Raw genomic sequence first — 11130 nt, forward strand, 5'->3', positions numbered from 1 at the left:
GCTAAGAGCCTGGCACTGCGCCTAACCTCAGACTCAACAATCACAGACTTTGGTTTACGAGCACGAGCTAGACGCTGACTTGGGGCTGCAGAGAAATTGAAGGCATACATCTCAACAGTAGACAAAGCTGGATCAACCATGGCACAATCCTCAGCAACATTGTCAAAACAAAGTGCACGAGCAACAGGAGGCTTCCTTGGAATATTCACCATCCGACAAACAGGTGAAGGATGAAAAACTAGCTTGTTCTTCATAGCAGAGTAAGAGAAAGATACCTCCCAAGAGCGCTTAGACAGTAGAATTGGTTTAAAAGGACTGTAGAACTGTAACCCTCGAGGAATGTGCATTGTATCAAAGACTGGCATCATACGCTGAAAAGATCTTGTCCATTGCATTACCGGAGGAAGCTCTGGTCTGAAAACTGTCAGAACTTGACCAATAACAACATGAGGCTGGATCAGAGGAGGCACATAGGCTGCCACAACACCTTGCTGATTATTGACAGATCCCTCAGCAGAATCAACAGGCCCCGAGTTCACTAAAACCACTGACTCTTGAGAAGCAGGCAGTGCTTCATCCTCATGAATCTCCTCAATAATGACATTGTCATGCTGGTTATGAGGCTGCGGATCATCATTGTGAGCATGAGGGTCTTCATTCCAGCCCAGCTCTGGAAACTCAGGCATGACAAAGTTAACATCATCAAAAGGCATGTTCCCGGGCAGCGGATGAGGGTTTCCATTGGAAGGCATCGGATCTTCATCAGCTGGCATAATATCAGCAAATTCTGCAGAGAGCACATAGATAGGTGCTGTCCAAGAAAGACGCGTAGCTCCAAAGTCTGCATACTCATGATAGACAACATCCCTAGGTACTTGCTGAGGGCTTGGGAATGAAACATAAACAAGAGTCCTGACTAGCCGCGGATCATCCTGATGCCAGATATGAAAACGACCAAAGGTGCTAACTGCCTCAGAAATATGCTGTGTTGTGCGGTAATCCAAAGGAACGCCTAACATCATAATCCAGCCCCTACGAAAACCCTGAATAGCTCTGTGATTGATGCCTTGATCATGAGGAACAAACCGAACAAAGTGACCATTGCCAAGATCATAAGGAGGATGATTTATAATGGCATGCCTAGATGCAGGAGATCAGAACTCAAACAAACCAACACCCTCAATCCATTGCTGATCACTAAGAACGTCATGGTGAAGCTGAGTCATCACAAAATCACTAACCAGTTGCCGGAAGTGATGAATCTGTCCAGGTGGCGGCGGAGGCTCAACAAAGCCAATGGCAAACTGCTCATGGCGACGGTCCGGCATAATGGCTGGAGAGTAGAAAGTCCGAGGCACGCGGGTTGGCCCTCCATCGATGAACTCGAACCCCGGTGGAAGGAACTCAAGAGGATCTAGGGGAAAGTTTGCCATGTCTTGCTCTGGTGGAGGTGGAGCAGGTTGGTGGTGCACGGGAAGGGGTGAAGACGTGATGGGACTCGTCTGCACCGACGCGTGGGTCGTCTCTATACCCGAGGAGTCCCTAGGCGATGGAGTAGGAGGTTGACTCGTGGCGGGCATGGGAATCAACAGTGGAGATTTTTCTGGATTTTGTTTCGTGTGTTTAACTCTCCAAACATAACCATTATCCTGGGCCCAATTAATGCAATCCCGACGACGATGACCATAACGTGAGCAAGCCAGGCAAACAGGACAAGAGACCGACAAGTGGCCCCGCTGGTGACAGTTGGAACAAGTTAGAACACGGTCCACCATGTCATTGACCATCTCATCAAACAAATCAGCAGCTTCCTGAGTAGATGGGATATCCATTGGCTGGGTGGTGGGCTGTAGCCCGTCATGCAAGGCTGGCCCAACATGGGATGCAGGAGAAACGAGAGCAGACGAGAACAAACTAACAGCCTCAGGTGAATTCCGTTGAATCCGCGGCGGATCAACAGAACCGAAAACAATCGACGGAGAAGCAACAGTCCACTGGAGATTCGCCGGCGGCGATGGTTGAATGATCAAACGCTCATTTGCCGAGACAACATATCCAGCATCAGAAACTGTATCAATACAATCCTGCGTGGCCGGATATCTATAACCCTTGCATGCATCATAGCTTTGGAATGTTGCAAAAGAAATTTTCTTTTGCACAGAACCAGAAGATCTAAAAGAGGACTTAGATGGTGGTTTATGCATAGCGATCATCCCAAGCGCCGCCCGTCTCTTAGATGGACTAACTAAGATCCATTCCGCATCACTTTGCAACTTCCAAAGTTTAAACTCACAAACCCAATTTGGTCCTCCACGGCCCAAAGATTAAAATAACATTTGAATTGCGGGCAAGCAAAAGATCGAAGATCAACAATAAATAAACCAACTTGCTTGGAAGAAACGTTGAAGGAATAAACCTTGTCACATAAACATGAGACACCCAACTCGATCGTAGATCCACCAACAACAGCCTCCAGAGCCGCCGCCACAGAATGATCATCAAGCCTCAAAACATGACGGCTAAAGGACACCACCAACTTGAAGTGACCTGTGTCCTCCGTAGGGTGGACCGAAAAACCAGTAGATCTGAAAACTTTATCCGCAAACTCCAAACCCTTGGAGAAGTCCAAGCCAAGGGTTGATCCCGATGAGAAAACCATGACCCCTGAGTGAGGGGGAGACGCCGGAGAGATTGGTAGGGAAAGATTAGGGTTTTAGTGGTGGTAGGAGGAGATCGCCGCAGGTGGGGTGGGAGGTGGGAGGTGGGAGATGCCATCGTAGTCCAAAAACCACCACTTGTTCGTGCAGTTATGAGGCTGACTTGAAGAATGTTGTAGCCTCCAAAAATCTTAATACTTCTTTTGTAGTTGCGGATTCTTGCAAGAGGGGTTAATAATAAGTGGGATGCTTGTCCAAGGAAGGGCAGTACCCAAGCACCGGTCCACCCACATATCTAATTATCAAAGTAACGAACGCGAATCATATGAGCATGATTAAAACTAGCTTGACGATAATTCCCATGTGTCCTCAGGAGTGCTTTCCTTTATATAAGAGTTTGTCCAGGCTTGTACTTTGCTACAAAAAGGATTGGGCCACCTTGATGCACCTTGTTTACTTTTATTACTTGTTACCCGTTACGAATTACCTTATCACGAAACTATCTGTTACCGATAATTTCAGTGCTTGCAGAGAATACCTTACTGAAAACCGCTTGTCATTTCCTTCTGCTCCTTGTTGGGTTCGACACTCCTACTTATCGAAAGGACTACTATAGATCCCCTATACTTGTGGGTCATAAAGACTCTTTTCTTGCGCCGTTGCTAGGGAGTGAAGCACCTTTGGTAAGGAAAAATTTATATAGTGTGCTGAAATTTACTGTCACTGGTTAGTATGGAAAGTTATCCTTTGAGGGGCTTGTTCGGGGTATCTTCACCCCGACCAGTAGAGCAAAGAGTTGCGCCTCAACCTACTGAACCTACTGAAAATGTTTACTTATTCCTTCGGGTATGATAGAAAAACTGCTAGCTAATCCTTTTACAGGAGATGGAACATTACATCCCAATTTGCACCTAATCTATGTGGATGAAGTTTGTGGATTATTTAAGCTTGCGGGTATGCCCGAGGATGTTATCAAGAAGAAGATCTTCCCTTTATCTTTGAAGGGAAAGGCATTGAAATGGTTTAGGCTATGTGATGATATTGGATCATGGAACTACAACCGATTGAAATAGGAATTTCATCAGAAGTTTTATCCTATGCATCTGGTTCATCGTGATCGTAAATATATATATATATATATATATATATATATATATATATATATACATATATATATATATATATGTATATATATATATATATAATTTTTGTCCATGCGAAGGAGAAAGCATCGCTCAAGCCTGGGGGAGGCTTAAGTCAATGTTATATTCATGCCCCAATCATGAGCTCTCAAGAGAAATTATTATTCAAAAAATTTGTGCTCGGCTTTCTCTCAATAATCGCTCCATGCTTGATACTTCTTGTACTGGTTCTTTTATGATGAAGACTATTGAATTCAGATGGGATTTATTGGAATGAATTAAATGCAACTCTGAAGATTGGGAACTCAATGAAGGTAAGGGGTCAGGTATAACACCTAAGTTTGATTGTGTTAAATCTTTTATGGATACCGATGTTTTTCGTGAATTTAGCACTAAATATGGACTTGACTCTGAGATAGTAGCTTCTTTCTATGAATCATTTGCTACTCATGTTGATCTCCCTAAGGAGAAGTGGTTTAAATATCATCCTCCCATTGAAGTGAAAGTAGTTGAACCTATTAAAGTTGAAGAAAAGACTATCACTTATAATGTTGATCCTACTATTCCTACCGCTTATATTGAGAAACCACCTTTCCCTGTTAGAATAAAGGATCATGCTAAAGCTTCAACTGTGGTTAACAAAAGTAATATTAGAACACCCAAACCCTCTGAGAAAATTAAAGTTGAACCTAGTATTGCTATGGTTAAAGATCTCTTGGTCCATAATATTGATGGGCATGTTATTTACTTATGTGATGAAGCTGCTAGAATTGCTAAACCCGATACTAAAGATAAACATAGACCTGTTGTTGGCATGCCTATTGTTTCTGTTAAAATAGGAGATCACTATTATCATGGCTTATGTGATATGGGTGCTAGTGTCAGTGCAATACCTTATATAAAGAAATTATGCATGATATTGCACCTGCTGAGATATAAGATATTGATGTTACTATTAAGCTTGCCAATAGAGATACTATCTCTCCGGTTGGGATTGTTAGAGCTGTTGAAGTCTTGTGTGGGAAAATTAAATATCCTACTAATTTTCTTGTTCTTGCTTCCCCACAATATAGCTTTTGTCCCATTATATTTGGTAGACCCTTCTTGAATGATGTTAATGCTAAGATAGACTGCAAAAAGGATATTGTTTCTGTTGGTTTAGGGGATATGTCTGATGATTTTGATTTTGCTAAATTTTGTAGACAATCCGATGATAAAGAATTGCCTAGTAAATATGAAATTATTGCTCTTGCTTCTATTGTTGTGCCTCCTAATGATCCTTTAGAACAATATTTGTTAGACCATGAAAATGATATGTTTATGAATGAAATAAGGGAAATAGATGAAGTATTCTTTAAACAGGGACCTATTTTGAAACACAACTTGCCTGTTGAAATTCTAGGGGATCATCCTCCACCCAAGGGTGATCCCATGTTTGAGCTTAAACCATTAACTGATACACTTAAATATGGTTATCTCGATGAAAAGAAGATATATCCTGTTATTATTAGTGCTAACCTTTCAGAGCAAGAAGAAGAGAAATTATTGAAAAATCTGAAGAAGCATCGTGCTGCTATTGGATATACTCTTGATGATCTCAAGGGTATTAGTCTCACTCTATGCCAGCACAAAATAAAATTGGAGAAGGACGCTAAACCGGTTGTTGATCACCAACGACAGTTAAATCGTAAGATGAAAGAAGTGGTAAGAAATGAAATACTAAAGCTTCTGGAGGCAGGTATAATTTATCCCGTTGCTGATAGTCAGTGGGTAATTCCTGTCCATTGTGTCCCTAAGAAGGGAGGCATTACAAAGTTCCTAATGATAAAGCTGAATTGATCCCACAAAGAATTGTTACAGGTTATCGAATAGTAATTGACTTCCGCAAATTAAATAAAGCTACTAAAAAGGATCATTACCCTTTACCTTTTATTGATCAAATGCTAGAAAGATTATCCAAACATAGACATTTTTTGCTTTTCAGATGGTTATTCTGGTTTCTCTCAAATACATGTGACAAAAGAGGATCAGGAAAAGACCACTTTTACTTGCCCTTTCGGCACCTTCGCTTATAGACGTATGCCTTTTGGTTTATGTAATGCACCTGCTACCTTTCAAAGATGTATGACTGCTATATTCTCCGACTTTTGTGAAAATATTGTTGAGGTTTTCACGGATGATTTTTTCATGTATGGAACTTCTTTTGATGATTGCTTAAGCAACCTTGATCGATTTCTGTAGAGATTTGAAGAAACTAATCTTGTCTTGAATTGGGAGAAGTGCCACTTTATGGTTAATGAAGGTATTGTCTTAGGGCATAAAGTTTCTGAAAGAGGTATTGAAGTTGATAAAGCTAAAGTTGATGCTATTGAAAAGATGCCATGTCCTAAGGACATTAAAGGTATAAGAAGTTTCCTTGGTCATGCCGGTTTTTATAGGAGGTTCATTAAAGACTTCTCAAAAATTTCTAGGCTTCTGACTAATCTCTTACAAAAAGATGTTCCTTTTGTATTTGATGATGATTGTGTAGAAGCATTTGAAATACTTAAGAAAGCCTTGACTTCTGCACCTATTGTTCAGCCACCTGATTGTAATTTACCCTTTGAAATTATGTGTGATGCTAGTGATTATGCTGTAGGTGCTGTGCTAGGACAAAGAGTTGATAAGAAATTAAATGTTATCTAATATGCTAGTAAAACTCTAGACAGTGCCCACAGAAATTATGCCACTATTGAAAAGGAATTTTTAGCAGTTGTATTTGCTTGTGATAAGTTCAGACCTTACATTGTTGATTCTAAAGTAACTGTTCACACTGATCATGCTGCGATTAAATATCTTATGGAAAAGAAAGATGCTAAACCTAGACTTATTAGATGGGTTCTCCTACTACGAGAATTTGATTTGCATGTTATAGATAGAAAGGGAGCTGAGAATCCCGTTGCAGACAACTTATCTAGGTTAGAGAATGTTCTTGATGACCCACTACCTATTGATGATAGCTTTCCCGATGAACAATTAGCTGTCATAAATGCTTCCCGTACTGCTCCATGGTATGCTGATTATGCTAATTACATTGTTGCTAAATTTATACCACCTAGTTTCATATACCAGCAAAAGAAAAAGTTTTTCTACGATTTAAGACATTACTTCTGGGATGACCCACACCTTTATAAAGAAGGAGTAGATGGTGTTATTAGACGTTGTGTACCTGAGCATGAACAGGAACAGATCCTACGCAAGTGTCACTCCGAGGCTTATGGAGGACACCACGCTGGAGAGAGAACTGCACATAAGGTATTGCAATCCGGTTTTTATTGGCCTACTCTCTTCAAAGATGCCCATAAGTTTGTCTTGTCTTGTTATGAATGTCAAATAATTTTTAATATTAGTAGATGTTAAGAAATGCCTATGAATTATTCACTTGTTATTGAACCATTTGATGTTTGGGGCTTTGATTATATGGGACCGCTTCCTTCCTCTAATGGGTATACACATATTTTAGTTGGTGTTGATTACGTTACTAAGTGGGTAGAAGCTATTCCAACTAGTAGTGCTGATCATAACACCTCTATTAAGATGCTTAAAGAAGTTATTTTTCTGAGGTTTGGAGTCCCTTGATATTTAATGACTGATGGTGGTTCACATTTTATTCATGGTGCATTTCGTAAAATGATTTCTAAGTATGATGTTAATCATAGAATTGCATCTCCATATCACCCACAGTCTAGTGGTCAAGTAGAACTGAGTAATAGAGAGCTTAAATTAATTTTGCAAAAGACTGTTAATAGATCTAGAAAGAATTGGTCCAAGAAACTTGATGATGCATTATGGGCCTATAGAGCTGCATATAAAATCCTATGGGTATGTCTCATATAAAATGGTTTATGGAAAAGCATGTCACTTACCTCTCGAACTAGAACATAAGGCATATTGGGCCATTAAAGAGCTCAACTATGACTTCAAACTTTCCAGTGAGAAGAGACTATTTGACATTAGCTCACTTGATGAGTGGAGAACCCAGGCCTATGAGAATGCCAAACTGTTTAAGGAAAAAGTTAAAAGATGGCATGATAAAAGGATACAAAAACGTGAGTTTAATGTAGGTGATTATGTATTGTTATACAACTCTCGTTTAAAATTTTTGCAGGAAAACTCCTCTCTAAATGGGAAGGTCCTTATGTTATCGAGGAGGTCTATCATTCCGGTGCCATAAAAATCAACAATTTCGAAGGCGCAAATCCGAGGGTGGTGAACAGTCAAAGAATCAAACATTATATCTCAGGTAATCCCATAAATGTTGAAACTAATGTTATTGACACCGTAACCCCGGAGGAGTATATAAGGGACACTTTCCAGAACGTTTCAGACTATGAAAAGGAGTAGGTATGTGGTACGGTAAGTAAACCGACTCCAAAACAATTCTGGTAGCAATTATTCTCTGTTTTGGAATATTCAAGAAAATAGGAAAATAAGAAGCAGTCCGGAAAGGACACGAGGCGTCCACGAGGGTGGAGGGCGCGTCCTACCACCCTGGGACCCCCTGCCTCATGGGCACCTCGTGTGCCCTCTGGACTCTGTTTTCATGCACAATACTTCTTTTGGTCGGTAAAAATTCATTATATAATCTCCTGAAGGTTTTGACCACCATACCACGCAATTATCCTCTGTTTTTATTTCGAGCTATTTTCTGCCAGAGTTGTCAAGGCCAGGCATCATGTCGCCCCCTCCTCCAACAATGAGGGCGGCGATGCTTGGCTAATGAAGATAGAGCTGAAGAGAGAAGAACCCGGGGAGATCAACAAGAATGATGGGATCAAGAAGGCCACGGAGGATCAAGCTCCAGTAGCAGCAAAAGAAGACATACTTCAACCGCAGTACAATCTTCTTACCCCTACTGAAATGAATCAGCACTCCGGCAAAACATAGGCCACTTGGAGGTGTAACCTGCAAACATGACCGGCCACTTGGGCAAGCACATATCCTATTTGAGCAACACAAGATATACATTTCAAAATATCTTATAGGACTCAAATTAGCATGCATTCAATAAGAAAAAGTAAATCATCTCATGCATCCATACATCGTCGAATATTATCACTAATACATCCCAAATAGTGTCATACATATAACATCATTAATACAACTAACACCCTAGCACACGACGGGTATCGGCACGGGCGGTGGACACCCACAGAGAAGGAACCATCACGGGATCATAGCTCCAGTGAGATCCCTGGAGAACCTGCAAGGTATTGGAGAACCTGTGCTCCAACGCAAACAAGTAGCGACGGACGTGCGCGTCCTCCTCACCGACACGGTGACACATCACCTCCGCGGGGTCCTCGAGCCTCTGGACCGTCACTGGCCCACGCGATTGCCAGCATAGAAGGTTCGGGTCAATGACAGGCTGGCTCCTCACCAACCTGCGCCCCCGGTAGGTAGCGCCTCCCAGTACCACCCCGGCGGAGCCTAGTCCTGGACATGGCCCATCTAGTCAAGTAGGTGTCGTCCTCCGCCGACTCGACGACGAGGATGCGGGATATGCATCGTCCACGTCGATGCGGGAAAAATTGCTTTAACTAAAAAATAGCAACAAGTTCTTATTAACTAGTTCTATTAATTCAACTAGTTCTTATTAAAAATAAACTTACTATAAATAAAAATAAAATAGTACCTAATTAGTACCTAGTTCTTACTAACTAATTAGTACCTAGGAACTACTGCCCTAATTACCATCTAATTTGATGAAGCTAGGGGTGGAAAGTGGTAGCGGATATTCCAATTATCCAACTATAAAGTGAAATAAGTGGTCAAATTTTACTCGTTTTATGATTCATCTTAGAAATTTGATTTGTTTCCACCCTTACATGAACCCTAACTCATTTGAGCTGCATCCGCATCCGATTCGTTTCCACCCTTACATGAACCCTAACTAATTTGATGCAACAAAAATATAAAGAAACCCTAGGCAGAGGTAGGGGAGAGGGAGGAGCAGGCGTGCTCATCTCGGGTGCCTGCGACAAGGGAGGGGCAGGTGGCGTCGAGGTCGGGGTCGGGGCTCGGGCGCGCAATGAATGGCGGCGTCGAGGTCGGGGTCGGGGGCGGCGTCCGGGGCGGCGTTGAGGTCGGGGTCGGGGGCGGCGTTGAATCTGGGGTCGGGGGCAGCGTAGAGGGTGTGCGGAGAGCGCGCGGACTGCCGACGGGCGACAGCGGCGGCGAGAGTGGAGAGCTGGATTTGGGGGAAGTGGCCGTGGGGAAGGACGAACCCCGTGGTTAAGTCAGAAGTAGCAGTAGCGCGTTCCAGAAAGCGCGCTACTGCTACGTTAGCTACAGCGCGTTCTGGGATACACGCTACTGCTATTCGTTTCTCTTTTCCCCCTTTTCATTTAGTTTTCTTCACATTTTATTTTTTTCCTTTAACCTTATTCTATTTCTTTCATTTTCAATGACCTTTCTATGTGCTTTCCATTTAATTTTATATCCTTTAGCAGTAGCGAGTTTAGATTAAAATGCGCTGCTACAAAGAAAGTAGCGGTAGCGCGGTTCGATATAGGTCGCTACTACTATGTGTGGCCTATCGGCTAAGCTGTGGGAATTTTAGTAGTAACGTGTTTAGAACAAGATGCGCTACTGCTAAAACTTTATCTACAACGCGGTTTGCACATGTGCGCTACTGCTACTTAGCACCAGCGTGCTTCTTTGACCCGTGCTACTGCTAAAGTTCTCTGTATAAGGTTTTCCCTAGTAGTGGATATAAAAGAGTATGATGAATAAAAGTTGTTGAGAATTGACAAACATAGTTTTGGTCCTCGTTGCAATTAGTAGAAAGTAATAAAGAGAGGTTTTCACATATAAATACACTATCTTGGACATCTTTTATGATTGTGAGCACTCATTAAAATATGACATGCTAAAAAGTTGATGTTGGACAAGGAAGACAACGTAATGGGTTATGTTTTCTTACATCCGAAATAAATTATATTGTCATGGATCATCCAACATGTTGAGCTTGCATTTCCCCCTCATGCTAGCCAAATTCTTTGCACCAAGTAGATATACTACTTGTGCTTCCAAATATCCTTAAACCCAGTTTTGCCATGAGAGTCCATCATATCTGCCTATGGATTGAGTAAGAACATTCAAGTAAGTTGTCATTGTTGCATGCAATAAAAGTTGCTCTCTAAATATGTATGATCTATTAGCATGGAGAAAATAAGCTTTATACGATCTTGTGATATGGAAGAAATAAAAGCGACGGACTGCATAATAAAGGTCCTATAACAAGTGGCAATATAAAGTGACATTCTTTTGCATTAAGATTTTGTGCATCC

The sequence above is a fragment of the Triticum dicoccoides genome, chromosome 4A (genome assembly GCF_002162155.2).
Source record: "Triticum dicoccoides isolate Atlit2015 ecotype Zavitan chromosome 4A, WEW_v2.0, whole genome shotgun sequence".
Taxonomy (NCBI): domain Eukaryota; kingdom Viridiplantae; phylum Streptophyta; class Magnoliopsida; order Poales; family Poaceae; genus Triticum; species Triticum dicoccoides.